Source organism: Pollicipes pollicipes, unplaced genomic scaffold, assembly GCF_011947565.3.
Source record: "Pollicipes pollicipes isolate AB1234 unplaced genomic scaffold, Ppol_2.1 Scaffold_5724;HRSCAF=6776_pilon_pilon_pilon, whole genome shotgun sequence".
Taxonomy (NCBI): domain Eukaryota; kingdom Metazoa; phylum Arthropoda; class Thecostraca; order Pollicipedomorpha; family Pollicipedidae; genus Pollicipes; species Pollicipes pollicipes.
Genome location: NW_023596746.1, coordinates 41279432 through 41296393, shown reverse-complemented (window position 1 = coordinate 41296393; position 16962 = coordinate 41279432).

Sequence of the window (16962 nt, the reverse complement as noted above, 5' to 3'; positions counted from 1 at the left end):
GTTCCTGAACATCTGGAACCTGCACGTCAACGCTCACTGTCCTGTCAAGACGATCAGCTGCCGCCGCCCTGAGTGTCTCTGGTTGAGCGGGAGCGAGGAGCTGCAAGACCTGCAGGCGGGGCGCGACACCGCTCGGCGCGCGCGTGACGTCACGGGGACGGACGAGGCTAAACGTCAATACAGGACCCTCAAAAAGGAATTCGCTAGTCGGCCCAGGACGGCCAAAGCTGACTTCTTCCAGTGCGACCCTACCGAAACATCAAAGGACACCTGGTGTAAGCTGAAGAAATATGCCATCGCTAACCAACCGGCAAAATCCACCAACACTGGACCCGACAGACGCCGCCAAATTCAACGAATACTACGCCGCAGTGGGACAGCGTATTGCCGACACCCTGAACACCAATCCCGATGCGGACCTGTCTCTGCGGCTGCCAAGGGAGGCCAGCGGCGCTTTCCGCGTCAGACCGGTCACCCTGTCGGAGCTTAGTCTCGCGCTGCGCCGCATGAGCAACTCCACGGCAGTAGGCCCGGACAATGTATGCCTATCCGTGTTCAGAAAGTGTTTTGGAGTGACTGGCCCTCACCTGTTTCGCATTGTAAACCACTCTATCACCACTGGTAGCATCCCGGCCATCTGGAAGCTTGCGACAATCGTGCCTTTGCACAAGGGGGACTGGCGTCTGAGTCGTTAAATTACAGGCCTGTCAGCGTTCTCAGTGTTGCAAGCAAGCTGACGGAGAAGGCTGTCTGTACCCAGCAGCAGCCACCGACAGCAGCCATTCAGCGCCAGCGCCTGGATAAGGCTATTAACTTCGCGGTCAGAGTTGTCGCCTGCAAACGCAGACGAGATCACGTCACAGAATCCCGAAAACAGCTGAATTGGCCCAATTTGACGAGACTGTCACCCATTGCTACTGCATCTACGTGCCTGATGGACCACGGGCTACCAGTAATCTGATCAGGCACCGATCTGAAGTATCTCAGCGGCACACGAAAGCCACCGATGGTACTGCAGACGAGCGCTGTAAAACACCCTCGCTTAGAGTGCGTGAAAAGAGCATTTCCCTTTCGAGCCGTAGCGGCGTGGAATCGCCTCCCTGGTGCCACACGCCAGTGTAAAACTTAAATGAGCTCAAGGGCAAAGCAATGTCCTTCATGAGAGAACTCGCCTAAATTGACTAACTGGCGATGACGTGCAGGTGCTGATTGTATCACAAGTCGTTCATGCTTTATAACATCGTATGCGTATCGCTAGCGTTGCGTCTCATTTGCATGTGTTGCGTGTTCTGTGAACTAGGATGAGCATTAAAATCGCCTTAAGCCAGCAGAGGGGGAGGAAGTTGAGAGACTAACTCCCGTAGTCCTCCAGATGGAAACGGAGCCCCAGGTGGTAAGTAGAGAGAGAGCAGACGGTTATGGTGCGGCGGTTAAAGTTCACCGCTGTTGCGACGGCCTGAGAGGCTCTTCTTAACACCAGACGCTGTGTAGGTACGCTTTGGTGTACAGCTAGCAGAACACTACGTAAGCAACGGTGTCTGTTGACATGTCAATGCGGAAGGTAGTGTACCCTTTCATGCTGAAGGCCGCATCCGGCGCCAAAGTTGTCTCTTGGAGACACACGGCTACCGGGCTGCGCGAGCTTAAAACCGTCTGCAAGTCCTTGGTGCTCGACCTTACACCCCTACAATACCACTGTAAGACTGACTGAATGAGAGGGATTTAAAAGCGCTGTAATGTTTTAAAAGAACTCAGCGGCGCTAGAGCCCAGCCCATGGTTGTTGGTCCTGCATTCAGAACCCGTTCCCAAAGAGACCGGGCGGATCCTGGGGCGAATCCGGGAACTACCGCCACCTGTTGGCGAAATCGGCCCCGGCGGACCACGCTTTTCCGGGCGTCCAGTCCTAAACAGAGCCGGCGCTGGCGACGTCGTGGTCCTAGGTGGCGGTGGTAGCGCAGTACCAATAGATGGGTATCACCACGGGTCGGAGGGGTCTGTGGGAGCTTCCACACGCTTCCAGGGAGTTGGGAACATCTCCCCCGTGGGAGCAGGCCCGAGACCCGCACCCGACAGCCGACTGGGTGCTTTCGTCCTCTCCTGCTACTGAAGGCGTGCATGCTTGGCCTCGCACGCGCGTCTCTCCGCCTCATGGTGCACAAGGTTATTCAATGTTCTTCCTATCGTCTCACTCAGTGCTCACGTCACGTCCTCAGTAGGACGTGATGCTCCCGGGGAGGATAGTTGTAAAGCCGGTGATCGCGTGCTTACCGGCGAAGACCGGGAGGCTCGGCCCCGGCGGACTACGGTCCACTCACTGCTTTCCGCTGGTGTAGGGTGAGGCGGCGAGGTAACAACTGGCGAGCTGGCCTGTGCCTCAAAGGGGGCACAGGGTGCCAACGAGACGGGGGACGACAATGTTGCCGATGCTGTGGCGTGCACCTGAGGCGCCGGTACAACCGACAGCCCGAACGATGTAAGTAGTTAAATGAGTTGCGTTCCAGTCATCTGATCTAAGGTGGTTTCAGGTGCGACAGGAGCCTTGTCCATTGTGGCATATGACGTCTTAGGGTGGCTCAGTTCATATAAATCCCTTGCTTCCCGAAATGAGATGTTCTTCGTGGTTTTCAGTGTGATAATCCCCTTCTCTCTGGCGTACGCCGGGCATGCACGATCGAAAGTAGAGTGAGGTTTCTGGTTTTTACCACAGTTTACACACCATGGGTTCGCTGCAGTGCACTGATCACTCGGGTGCTCCGGAGAAGTGCACTTACCACACGCCGGTTAGTCACGGCAGAAATCCCTCGTATGTCCAAACATCTGGCACTTAAAACGTCTCATGGGGTTGGGGATAAAAAGGCGCACCTTCACCTTCACATAGCCTACCCTTACTTCAGATGGTATGTCAGGACGGCTAAAAGTCAGGAGCGATGTTGTTCGTGGGGACTAACTCCGCACCTCTGCGCACGTTGATGCGGCGGGCATGTGTTACACCAAACCAAACTCAGCGAGGCCGTCGACTGTTTCCCCATCACTGACATCTTTCAGGGCAAAACAGTTGGTACCCTTTGACGCGTTCTTTGTCCTACGAACCTCCACAGTCATCGCCACTGACACGTCCTTTTTCCCTTCGGCACCCCGCACACAAAACACAAACCTACCCGAGGTCATGGCCCGTTTCGTCTCCTCTCCGTTTTGAAACTCGACCTCAATCCCACCGTCCCTGAGCTTATCGCATTGGAGCACCTGTCCAAGCCGATCATACCCGCCGCCAGGGTTACCCCGGTGCTATACGGGGCGAACGATGCCTCCCACACGGCCAGGTGTACCCGACGAGACCCCTTCCCGTCCTGACCATGGTTCAGCGCCGCCGCTCCTTGACACCTTAAGCCGCTGCGCGCGATCAGGCGCCCCAAGCGGAGACCCGCACGGAACACCCAACCGCAGCGCGAGCGACAAGCCGCTAGACCCGTGTGGGGCCCACGGGTCCCCCGCGCCCCCAGGGGGACAGGAGGCGGGGGACAGGAGGCAGGGGGGTGGAGGCAGCCAGTGCATTGGTAAGATGGGCGCTGGGACACAGGGTTCTCAAAGAGCCCCTCCTTGTGAAAGGCCCCTCCCCCTAAAAATCGTCGGATATCGCCCACCTGACATGGAAGACCACGAATTTCTTCGTTTTACTTTACTATTAAGGGGGGACAGGGGTTAGTTGGGCATGTTTCTGCCTTAAGCAACAATGCTCAGGTGTGGTTAAACTTACCTATGTGTGTTTTGCGTCGTTGGACAGCCAATGCCTTTGTGTATCGAAGCGCACTTAATTTACTTGGAATGCTTTCTCCTGCGTGCTACATTCGAACAAAGCAGCCAACCTTGAATGTCTCAGTTCAGCCATGGCGGAGTCATTTGGGCCAATGAGTGGAGCAAGAAGGTCCACTACATAATAATAAGATAGAGATGCGTGTGTTTATTTCTTTGCTTTCATCGAGGTAGCCGTACAACTAGCACGGTCTTCTCTTAAAAGGCATGCAATAATGGCTGCCTCCTGAAGCAAAATCGCCGTCTCTTTGCATGCTGCATATGTAGACTCATATCTCGCCTTAGTATACGAAAAAGCGAGGCTAAATATAGCTCTCCGCATCTAAGAATGTTTGGCAAATTTAGCACAGAAGTTTCGCCCGGCAGCCCAGAACAGCTCTGTCGCTGTTGATGGTTACCCGGCATTATCATCTGCGGGACACAAGGCTCACACAATTTCCGCTTGGCGCGAGACGCAGTCCGCATAATCGCTGTTAGTGGCACAGTTTTGTCAGATGAGCATTTTCTCGCCTGCAGTGAATGACACGCGTGCCCATTCCCCACAACGATAATACCGCGTCCTGCGCTCCCTAGACCGGCTTTTACTGAACGGATCACAGCATATCAGGCAGAACTCCGTATCTTGATCTGACTCTGATTCTTCTACTTGTCGGAGGACTTTCTTTTTTGTCTGTTCTCGTGTTTTGCCCTCTCCCGTCCTAGTTTTAACCTCGTCTGCATATTTTTCAGTTTTGCATTCTCTTGCTATTATTTTTTTTCTTTCTTCTTATGGTTCTGTTCCTCAGGCGCCGCCTTCCCAGGTTATCAGTCAGCATCACTGCTTTTCGCCGACGAGCGCTGCATTTTCTTGGGTGATTTACTTTTGGGTGAGGCTGGACGTACGCTGATGAAAACTTCCTCCGTTCCTGAGAGGCTAGGGCGATGGGAAATGTCCTCTTCTCGTGCTGGACCAGCACTATTCAGAGGTCCATCCTCGACAGACGGCCTACAGACAGACGGCGAACAAGAGGTTCCTCTCCACCCGATGGCTCAAGACAATCTAGAGGTTTCCCTCCGCCCGACGCACCCGGGAAATACAGGGGTTCTCGTCGCACGAAAGACCGAGACAGTTCTGAAACCCCTCTCCGCCCAACGGACCAGGGCATCCCAGGGTATCTTCTCCGAGCGACGACTCGGGGCGGTCCAGCTTCCGACGGACCAGTGTGACCCTTTCCTCCGACGGACCAGTGTGATCCGGAGTGTCCTTTCCGCGTGCGCGACAGACAGAGCCAGAGTCATTGGAGGTGGTGCCGCCAGATGCGCCGGCGGGACCTGCAGCCGGCATCTGTTCGGGTTTTTTCCGCCTTCCAGTCTGTCTGTGAGCTAGGAAGGCGCGAAGGCATCCTCGACGAAGATGTCGGGATGGTGCGGAAAGATTTCACAACACTGGAACTTGCTAATCACGTGCAGAGGTGACGCTGCCCGTGGCCACAAATCCCTAACGATCCCTGGCAGGTCATTTGTCACCGCAGTCTTGCCTACGTTGGACCGCATACATGCATCTTGCTGGGCGGCCAACATTCATTTGAATAGACCATCGACTGCCTTGTCAAGTGGTTGAAGCTCGTGGCTGCAGTGTGTCGGACAGGAAAACATCACCTCGCCATTTTTTGATAATGTTGAGGACGTCCCAGTCCAGGTGAGAGATGTGGATGTCCAACAGCGGCAGCACCGGATAGTCCAGCGACGCCTTCGCTTCATGTATGAAGTGTATCATGAAGATGCGTGAGTCCTCGCCCCTCATCCAGCCGGATGGGTTTGCCGCTTCGACACCTCCCGGTGGTCCATCACTGAAAAATGATTTTTGAACGTCTTGCGGGGGAATACGAACATGGAAGGAATCGTGTTGCCCATAGCAGATGTTGCTCCATACATGATGACCAGTGTGGCGCCCCATGCATGGTGACCAGCGTGGCGCCCCATACATGGTGGCCAGCGTGGCGCCCCATACATGGTGGCCAGCGTGGCGCCCCATACATGGTGACCAGCGTGGCACGCTCAGCCGAAGTCATCGCTCACACTTGTTTGCGCTCTCTTTCAGCGATCACAGTCCTCGGCTCAGGCCCGTCTCTTCGGCGTTCCAAATGCGACGAGAGGTGAAGTTTTGCTTATCCGTCACAAACACCAGCTTCGAGAAGAATGTGTTGACGTTATGCTTGTTAACGCCCGTGGCTCATGCCAAACCGGTAGCCTCTGGTGTGCAGATTTAGAGTGGGAGGACGTTTCAGAAAAGCGCCAAGCCGATGGGGGCCCGCACACTGGTCTCTCCCACGACGCGGGCATCCTTAGGTTGTATGTCTTGGTACATGGATATGCAAGCAAATGTGTGCCCTTAGCTGTGAGTCCAAAGTACAAACCGACCGCTTTTTGAGCCATGCTTCCAGCTGCGCTTTCTCTTCCTTGATAAAAACGAGGAACTTGGCATATACAATGGACTGTCCAGTTCTATCTCTCTTGGCCCGTGTCACGTGTTCAGCGAGAATATTTCATTGAACCACATATTCTTCTTCCACAGACCGGACGCTTTTGTTGCGGACGGCGATCAAAGCTGTAGCTCGTCGCATAGCATCGGCAGGGGTTAAAACCTTGCTGTCCTTTCTCTTGTATGCCAGTCTGCAAATGTACCAGTGTGTCAGAATTGTTTCAGCTAGCTTGAAGGAGGCTGAAGGAAGGCCGAAATGCATTCACCACAGCCCTGGGGGATGTTGTGGGAGCAAACTCGGGTGGACTGGTTGCAAAGTACGTACATCTTCACACTGACATCCAGTGTCTTTTTTGGTTTTGAATGATGGTTTAATACGATGTATACCCCACACGATGACTTCGAATATGAATGAAGCCGCGTTTTCATTTATTCAATCCCATGGGGCCAGTTGGGCCATCGTCGGAGGTGACCGGGGTAAGTTGTGCCATGACCCAGCTCACCCCCAACCCATCTGGCCCGCGAAACCGCAAGAGGCGGTCTCTATTTTGAGGTCACGTGACCCGTGTCGAGTGATCCGTGAAAGAACAATTGCGAGACCAATCGAAGCGGAAATAACAAAGGCGGAAGTCAATTTGGGTACCTAAAAACACACTTTTGTCGATAAACATGACACCTTCCTCGAAACGCCTCAAGGATCGCTGTGATAGTGAGCAATGATTGGCGCGCACGCGAAAGCAATCTGAGTGACATTTGTTGGGAAAAAGTTGAAATATATTTCTTGTCCCAACGTACCCCTGCCACCAACTAGCCTCGGTTTCCATTGCCTTCTTTCACTGAAACAGAAGCCGAAAAGCCATGGAAGGTACAATTTTGTTCGCATTTTACAGTTCATAATGTACAGAAACCTGGCGCTAAATGATGGCGTGGAATACACTGCAGCGACAATTTATTTTGCAGTGCTCCAGTAAACTTTTTCTAAGCTGACAGCACTCGGAACTGCCACGGAGCATTGGTGGGTTGAACATAGCTTTGTAAACTTAGATAATAGCGAACGTAGATTGTGGATCAAAATGCGGTCATGGCATTGCATTAAAATGGTTAACCCATCTTCGTTTAGAAATATTCAACCTCCGTTCAGAGTGGAGTTTTGGACAATTTCTGAACAGTCTTGAATGTAGATGATATTGAATGTAGATTGTAAAAAAAAATCAGGTTAAACGCTGTGCTGAAATGGTGAACCCACGTTCGTCTGACAATGTTCAGCCTTTGTTCAGAAATGAGTAGTAGAACTATTACTCGACAGTTTTGACTATGCGCGCTCGCGAGTCTTCCAATAAAAGCCCCGACGTCCGGCATTGCTGTCTCCGTAGGCCGCGCGGCGTCCGTTCGTGGCGAACACCAGACGGTGACCGGCGGGCGGGCGAAAAAGATAACGTCTCTTGGAGAATAGCATTTGAACGCTTCCGGATGTCGCTTCATATTTTTAGAAAATAGTCCAGGGTGAACACTTTACATGTGCAGTTTTTATATATTTGCAAGAGAAGCGGATAAGCATTCACAGCACCGCGAACCAGCCTGACATTTGCTGCTGGAACTAGACAAGTAAAAGAAGAGTCTCTATTTTTGTTTCGCTGCACTGTTTATATGTTGAAAGAGCAAGGTCAAAATCATACAGATGAAGGTCAGCAAATTTCAAAGCTTGTTCCAAAGGTAGAAGCCAAATAACTTGATCATGTTTTTGGATGCTAATATTCAACTGGTTTGGTTTCAGTTCCCGATAAGACGCTGTGTCATAATAACATGATTTGTTGCTGCCCGTAGGGACTGACAAATTGCTGAACAAGGCTAAACCACTCAGACAATAGCACGAAACTAGGCCAGAGTCAACCAGACATGCTGCTCGTGTATTTAAAAACATGTTTTGCTTGTACTGGGCCTCCACAAGGTTGTGGGGTCAGACTCACCTTTAGGGGCCAGCTTGGACTTGGGAGGGGGGGGGGGGGTGGGGGCAGTGGCCCGCTCAAAATAATACTAATCGGCACTCGTGGGCACACAATATCTCAGTGAACGTTGAGTAAAGAAAATTCGAAACCTGTCTCAAAATACAGGGAAAACTGGCTTCTCCCCAGCTTTGACCCACTTTCGTCTCAACGCTGGGCGAAGGGCGATGGGTAGCAGACCCCTCAACTGAACAGGAAGCTGCACCCCCTGCCTAGCGAAAGCTTTCCGTCGTCCTCAGGTGTGAACAGTTCAGTTCAGTGCAACTCATCCTAACTCATATCGCGTAAAGAAAATGGATGCAATCCGAAATTACGCTTCCATATGTTGTGTGGCATGAGCAAACGAATATCCCAAATGAGACTGATATCGATGTTTTGTCCACTCATGCTGGCGCCTTTTATCCACGCCATGCGGGCTGCTTCCTTTTCCGCATCCGCTTGTGCGACTCAACGTCGAGGACTGTTAGTTGAATTCACTCAGGCTGGCGGCGATTTTCGGACCCATTTGCTTGGCAACACCGATCCTCTTCAGTTTGCCTCTGGCAGCTGCAACCTTATATCAAACCGATCACACCTTGAGTAGACTCTCCTTCGTGAACTTGCGCATCTGCATGGAGTGTTCTGCAGATTGTTGGTGGGGTTGGTTGCGTCAGATAGCTAAACTTGTTAAAGACCTCGTTTTCAATAGCACTTTACATGGCCGATTGGGCCACTTGAGGCAGTCCAAGTTTGAGCAAAGGCAATCTGATCTCGGCCACCTGCGCCCTTGAAGATGAGTCGCCGGTCGGATGACTCACTGCTGTTGATGGTAGCCCTACCGCTAATTTGAAGCGGCTGTGGAGGGGGTCACGGTGGCACCAGTCGATCGGCAGCTGGGGGGGGGGGGGGACACGATGACACCAGTTGACATCGGCAGCTGGACTGTAGCCGCTCGACCCGCGGGGCACAGGGTGAAGCCCGAATCTCCGGGGCGCGCTGTTAAGACACCATGACTCTGTGACATCTTCGAGTGACGTTACACGGCCCGTGTGACGCGTCTCCAGCCGCCATCGGATATCGATAGCTATTCCAGCTGCTTGAGCCAATGGCGGCGACTATGGGGGGGCTCCGGCCGAGGAGCTGCTTGGAGCACCGGACTCGCAGTTCGGCGATGGCTGGCGGCAGCTGGGGATGCGAAGGATTATCACACAAATGCAAAAGCACATTGACATGGCGTCAAGGTTGTGTGGCCGTCACTCGTCTTCCCTGTCCCACAGACAGATGGACCCCTAACTTTTCTGCATCCACAATGGTAACCCAATGTGTCCTGACAACAAGCGGTACAGCGTGCCCGGCAAACTACCTGGATATGTTCTTCGTGACATGCCCTACTCTGCTAATTTCCTTGAGGGTATCTACCAAGTCTGGAAGCGACCTAAGGCGACAGTGACCGGTCACGTTATTTACACGTTCTTCGGAACGTTGTGAGGATTTTGGAGCTGCTAAAAAAAAAACGGGTTATAACTTACACCCTCGATTGAACAAGTGCGCTCCAACATGTGTGCATTCCTGGCGCACATGTTGACGCACACGACATTCGCGCCAAGAAAATCAATGATGGACGGCCCCTCAAATCAGCCTGCTCCGTCGGAGGGGGGTGCACAGGCCTATATATTCGGAGACTTAGTGCGGCACCTGGTTGTGGTGGGCTTCAGGGCACCTGACGCCCGGGAGTCGGCAGTCCTGGCCCCCGTCCACGTAAGCCCGGCGAACAGATCGCCGTCCCTTTTACGATTCATTCAGATGCCCGGCTCCTCTTTGTGTTCTAGACAGCCTTGCATTCGATTTAGGGTAATTCAAAAATGTTTGCACCGGATTTTGGGGTGTTTCGTATTCGCACGTTGCTAAAAACGTAACGAGGGCTTTGAGTTGCTAAATAAAGAGGGCATGCGAATTGTACGCTTGTTTGGACATGATAACGGGTGAGTATACGTGTGTGTTTGCATGTGCGTGTGTGGGGGGGGGGAGGAGGGGGTGGGGTGGGGGTGGGGTGGGGGTGGGGTGGGGGTGGGGTGGGGGTGTGGTTTGTGTATGCGGGTGTGGGTGTGGGTGTGGGTGTGTCGTGCTTCATTGGTCTAGTGTAGCGGAAAAGGATTTAATTACACTTGTATACTACCGCATAAAGGAGCAGTCATACTCCACGAAATATGCCATACACTTTGTTCTTTCTACGATCACCCCAGCAGTGAATATTAAGGGCAGTGGTAAGTTGTATACCGAGCATTAGGGGGCAATAGTGTTAAGGAAGCAAGACTACATATTATGCCGCGTTGTAATGACGTGAAAGCTAACTGCGCGAGATTCTTGGCCATCCCATCCTTAGTTTCGAGACAGCCGGACCACAGAGCGTGACCAATCGCTATTGCTCTTGCCCTGTTGTTGCTTCCGGAGTTTTGTTGGATAGCCTCTGAGAAGTCCTAGCATTTCTGGGCACTTTGCCGGTCGCCCATAGACCCAGTTCATTTGATCACGGCATGTGCTGGATAGCCTCTGAGAAATCGTTGTATTCCTGGGCATGTTGCCGGTCGCCCATAGGCCCAGTTCATTTGATCACGGCCTGTGTTGGATAGCTTCTGAGAATTCGTAGTATTCCTGGACATGTTGCCGGTCGCCCATAGGCCCAGTTCATGTGATCACGGCATGTGTTGGATAGCCTCTGAGAAATCGTAGCATTCCTGGGCATGTTGCCGGTCGCCCATAGGCCCAGTTCATTTGATCACGGCATGCGATAAACTCAGCCGGCCACTGCGTGCACTGCTGTTTCTCCCTGCTTACGTGATTCAAGGCGTGTCAGTTAGTTTTGCATCTTCCTAAGGCAACTGACCTTTATCAACATTACCTAGTCAGCTTATCAACATTACCAAAGCAAAAATGTCATCAATTTTTTGATATAGTATAGCCTTTGATATGGCATAGGGAGTTGACTAGACCTTTATGGCGATGTGGTGCAGTTACTGACATCATTGTTGTGTGGCATGCCTGCTCCTTTTATGTGTCTCCTGATGGGCGTAAAAGGCATGGTAAATGCTGACTTGTTATTTGAATGACAAGTAGCCACGACGTCAATGCCAGTCAGTGACTGCGAGTCAATCCGTCAATGGCATCATGACCGTTGCGTTGCATCACTGCTACAACAAACCGCTTGTAGCCATGCACAGAGCTGATACAACATGCACCACGCGACTTCTCAGAAGAAGATCTGCGCCAATCCGAAATGGTTGGCTAACAGACAAAACATGTTTTGCTGCATGTCAGGCACACGCACTTTCCCGCCACTCAGTCTAGAGCTCAGCTTAGTCCGATGAAGCCGTAAGGCATTAGAGGGAATGTCCACATTTGAAGATATTGAGATAGGCATCAAATATGATGGACAAAGATTACCTGTAACTATTGGTGAGCTTTCAAGGTTCAAAACGAAGCCAAGCAGCACAACTTCAAAGTTTGTAAAAATAGGCCCCATTACGTCATTGTTTGATGGCGTCATGGAATGGTTCTGTGACGTGTGTCCAGGGTCTCGCTTCATTGACAGAGCAGCGGGAACCAGGAACCGGCAGTGGGAACCAGGAAGCAGCATTGGGAAGCAGGCACGTGTCTTCACGGAAGGTATCAATGCCCAGTGTTCACAACTTTTGAAATGGCATAATGAAGCTGGCCCTGGCTTCAGCTCCCCGAATCAGTGATGCTTTTCGAGATTTTAGGTTAGTCTTCGGCTTTAAGCTGTTTAAAACCGCTGGTTTTGAGTTTTGCTTCGGCTTGGTGTCATTTTCCACAGATGATTTGCCTTCAGCTTCGAACAAGTTTTTAAAATACGACTATCACTTTGGTTTCATGCCATCCTAAACTTCTGGATTCCGCTTTGCTACGGTGCTTTGGTCACTGCATTTCCAGCTTTGCTTCACAAAAATTGTGTTATTCCTGGTACCCCCATACACCACACAACTTTTTGAGGCTGCAACACATATATATGGGAAAGCCGAAACCCAGCCGATCATTCTCCGGGGCATTACCACATGACGATGGCCGGCGAACTACTGCCCGACATATAGAGTACATACTCATACACGAGACGATGATGATATCCCAAAAATTGTCTGCCCGCCGCCAGCGCCTCATCCTAATCACCCCGTAAAAGCGTGATGATATTTTGGTCCCAATGCCGTTATGGCAGAGGCGAGAAATGGTTTTGTTTTCACAAAAGAACATAATGCATAAGATTCGGGCCCGCTTCCAGCCTCGTGATTGTGGCCGATTGGTTGGCTTTCCTTCATGTTCAAATGTTTGAAGCCGTTGAACTCGGCTTCGGTTTCGGCCTCGCGTGTACAAAATTCGAAACTAGTAATTTCAGATTTTGCGTCAAAATTCAAAACACAAACATTGGCTTGGGCTCTGATTTTACAGCTGTGGACTTCAACGCCAGCGAGTTCGGGCCTCGACATCGGCTTCATATCATTGCCTGTACTTGGAATTCGTCTTGGAAGCCAGGAGTCTGGCTTCGTCTCTATGCCTGACAGATGCACTGATTATCAGAACCAGCACCTTGGAACGATCTGTAACGATCTAGATGCTCCAGGAAAATGTAACGATTACCTACTTTTGATTTGTACCACCATGATATACCTGTTTCTGGCTCTAACTTACTATTTACATGAAAAATGTGAAATTCCTTCGATGGCGAGGAGGGTCAGCGGAACTCTGCCTCCCGCCTCCCTCTGGCCTTCTCCAATCTGATCTCCAAGCCATTCCGACCAGAATGCATGCCCGCTTCGCAATGCAATGCATTGTGCAGTGCATGAGTGTTGCAAAGTAGTAGCATCCATGAGTCATCAGTCATGTATTAGCAGATAATTTGCTACTTAGCTTGAAGGAAATCAATTTTCAACCCTCACATATCTTAAGCATCCAACATCTTAAAATACCTTTCACATCATTCAAAGGAATGTATTGAAAATTCCTACGTGTACTGAAAGCCTTGGATTGCCATAGGCGGAAACATACAATGTACAAAGAAAGTAATAATGTGATAAATCGGCGTCGGTTTGTGTGTTGAAAACCAGTGTGCACGCGGATGATGGCTATCTGACTATTGGCCGATCATGTATTCAATATACAATGCATAAGTATTATAAAGGCTGATGAAGATGTCCCAATTGATGGCAAACAAGTTATGGGTCCATGTCCAATTTAACTGTCGCGTTGGCTAAACCGCACAGTCGCGTTGTGGTCTGTCTGGCGAGAGGCCGTTAGCAGCATTTATACTGTGCAAACGGCACAATCGGGTACGACAGCCAGATCCAGGCACCTCGTGGTACTGCAGCTGGGCTGCGCAAGAGCTCGGCACAGCAGACACACTGGGCACAGCGTGGTACTGCAGCTGGGCTGCGCAAGAGCGCGGCACAGCAGACACACTGGGCACAGCGTGTTACAGCAGCTGGGCTGCGTAAGAGCTCGGCACAGCACACACACTGGGCACAGCGTGGCTGCACGGAAAGCACAGCCAGGCACCGCGTGGTACTGCACCTTGGCTGCGCAAGAGCTCGGCACAGCAGACACACTGGGCACAGCGTGGCTGCACGGAAGGCACAGCCGGGCACCGCGTGGTACTGCAGCTGGGCTGCGCAAGAGCTCGGCACAGCATATACACTGGGCACAGCGTGGCTGCACGGAAGACACAGCCAGGCACCGCGTGGTACTGCACCTGGGCTGAGCAAGAGCTCGGCACAGCAGACACACTGGGCACAGCGTGGTACTGCAGTTGGGCTGCGCAAGAGCTCGGCACAACAGACACACTGGGCACAGCGTGGCTGCACGGAAGACATAGGCAGGTGCGGTCGTGGTATGACAGGAGAAGCTAGGCGTGAGCGTGGCACGGGAGGTGGAAATGGGCGCAGCGTGGCGCGGAAAGCAGCACGGGGTAGAGGCGTGACACGGCAGGCGAAACTCGGCACATCCTAGGCACTAGGCACACTAAGAGCTAGGCTAGAGTGCTAGCTTACAGCACTACGAGTTAGGCTCGGGCGTGTAACGGCAGCTGGCATACGACACGAACGTTGCGTGCCGATGCACGATCAGGTGATAGCGCGGTTCAACAGGCGGCACTAATCATCATCCTGGTGCATCTCACACGGGCTACCGTGGCTAGTGAGGCACAAGCGTGACATGGCAGGCAGGGCAAGTCACGGGTGTGACATGGCAGCCAGGGCAGTAGGTGTCAGACGCGGGTGTGGCACGGCAGGCGACACTGGGCCGCAGCGCCGACGACACTCTTTACCCCTGCTGCCGTCTCGCGAGCGCCGCGCCGCTGACTTTGACGAGGACCAGCCACGAGCCAGCCGGTTTTGCCCTTGGTAGCAGGGCTGCACATGACCGGGGCCCCTGCGCGGCGCTCCACGCCACCGTCTGTCGACCTCGTGCTCCAGCGTAAACAGAGCCCTGCAGGCTGGCCGAGGACGCGTGCCACACGGCACGCCTCGGCGAGACCGGCCCGACAGAGGCCGCGTCGTCCCCGGCCTCGGCGCACTTGTAGCCCGGCGCCCTTCCACCAACGTCGAAATGGGGCTCGTCTCGGACGAAACGGCGCTCCTGGTGGACGCCGAGCCGCAGGTAGGAGAGCGTGACGGCGCATACAGACTGGGGCCACGCGAGGTACGCTGGGGCCTTCTACTGTGTGAGAAGAGGTGCCTGGTGCGGCTGAAGCCTGCGTGGCACATCAAATGTAGGTGTGTGTACGTGCACAGCTGACGTAAGGAATCATCCACTATTTGAACACTGATACTGTGGTGTGACCGCAAGCCAAGTAAGTTTTGACATCAGCTAACTGGAAATCTTGACTTCAACAGCCGACTGGGCCCGGGCCAACCCGATCATTGATCCTGTGAGCGGTTTAACATCTTAAAGCCACCGATCACGCGGCCAGTAATTTTTGGGGGAACAAGTAGTGAAATGCTTTAAAAATTCTACCAACATGTTTATCAAGACCTGAAATGCAGGATGTTTGAACAGGCAGCGTTTTTATGCAACGTTACGATCTCAGCATAATTTGGCCTCACGGTTTGATTAACAAACGCAAAATTGAACGTAAAGTTAACGTATTTAAATTTAAATTTACGTAAATTAACGAGAATTATACGAAACGTAAAATTGTCAAAATAGAAAAAAGCTGAGCACCGCGGCCGCGGGCCGGACATGGGCTCGCACACCGGCTCCCACATGTCGCACCTAAACGAGACGAACTATCCTGCCGAAGAGAAACACGGGCAATCAGCTTGGCAAAAGTGTAGGTCGCTTTGTGCACTGCAGACTCTCACATGCAATCGTGCTCAAGACCGCCCGCTTTTGGACGTTTCAAGGGTCGACTTCAGATCTCTTCGGAGCGGGTAAAGACGTGAAATTAAGTCTACAGCGTATTAGTGTATAGTTTACGTGTACGTATATAGTCTACGTATAGTCTACGACAAGCGCACCGTATTTAAATCGTTAAGCAATCCGCACACTGGCCAACCCGCGGGTGCCCTAGTAACGCGCCGGGGAAGCACCAGTGTGACCTTTTTCGGAATTGGGCCCAAATACGTCACTCGTAACCATAAGAACAGGTGCTAAGGCCAAATTTCCTCAATGCAACCAATGCTTGCTCGATAAGTTCATTTAAAGAATAATGAAGGGAAAATTTAACTTGTGGTCATTTAAAATAATCATTTAACGGAATATTTAGATGCATTATATTCAGCATATGAAGACCTAACTCATCATCCCCGAGAACTAGGAGGTAATGACCTTTCTTACTTAAATTAACACGCCCCCGGGTGGCCAGCTTGATGCCCTTCGCTCGGGTGGGGTGGGAGTCAATTTGACCCCGTGAGATCTCGAGAACTATGAAAGCTAGAGACATTAAATTCATAGGGTATGTTAACCTGTACGTTAACTCACTTAGGTCAAAAGTTCAAGGTTCCTAGGTTATGACCTTCGGATCAAGCCGATCAAGATCAAGATAAGGTCAAAGAAGGTCAAATTTCAGGCTGGTCTCTAAGGTGCTCCCAAAACCTAGATAACTGTTTCTAAGCAAAATGTCGCAGGCTCATTAAAGGTCAGTGCCCTTGTTCGACCTTTCGAAGGTCATGGTGATCAAAATTATGCAAGACTGCCTTGAGTTTTGCATCTGAATAGGCGACAAAGTTTACGCTAGGCAGCATGTTCCCGAAAAACAGACGTTGACCTGGGTCATTTCAGGTTAATGACGTACTCAGACCTCCAAGAAGTCCATGGAAGATGTAGAATGCGGCGCGGGCTATCGTTACGTTCGAAATGGGCACCAGAAACCATCCGATACAGCAAGCCCTAAAGTAATAAAACAGGTTGCTTTTGACCTTGGTCTGACCTTTATACCTGACCTTTGGTCAATGCAATTTGCTTATTCGAATGTTGTGTTGTCTAAGAAAGCATTTCAGAGATGTGTGGCTTCGTCTTACACTCCACTGTTGCATCAGATTGAACGATTCCCTAGAAATTGACTTCGCTGAAACCATGGCGGACTTTGACCTGCCATAGGTCAGCTACCTTACAAGGTACATCTTATCTTTTTCACTAAACGATCCGCTATTTAATTGTCTACAGCTATGCAAAATTTAGCGCGGCTAGGCCGTGCCTTACGGAAC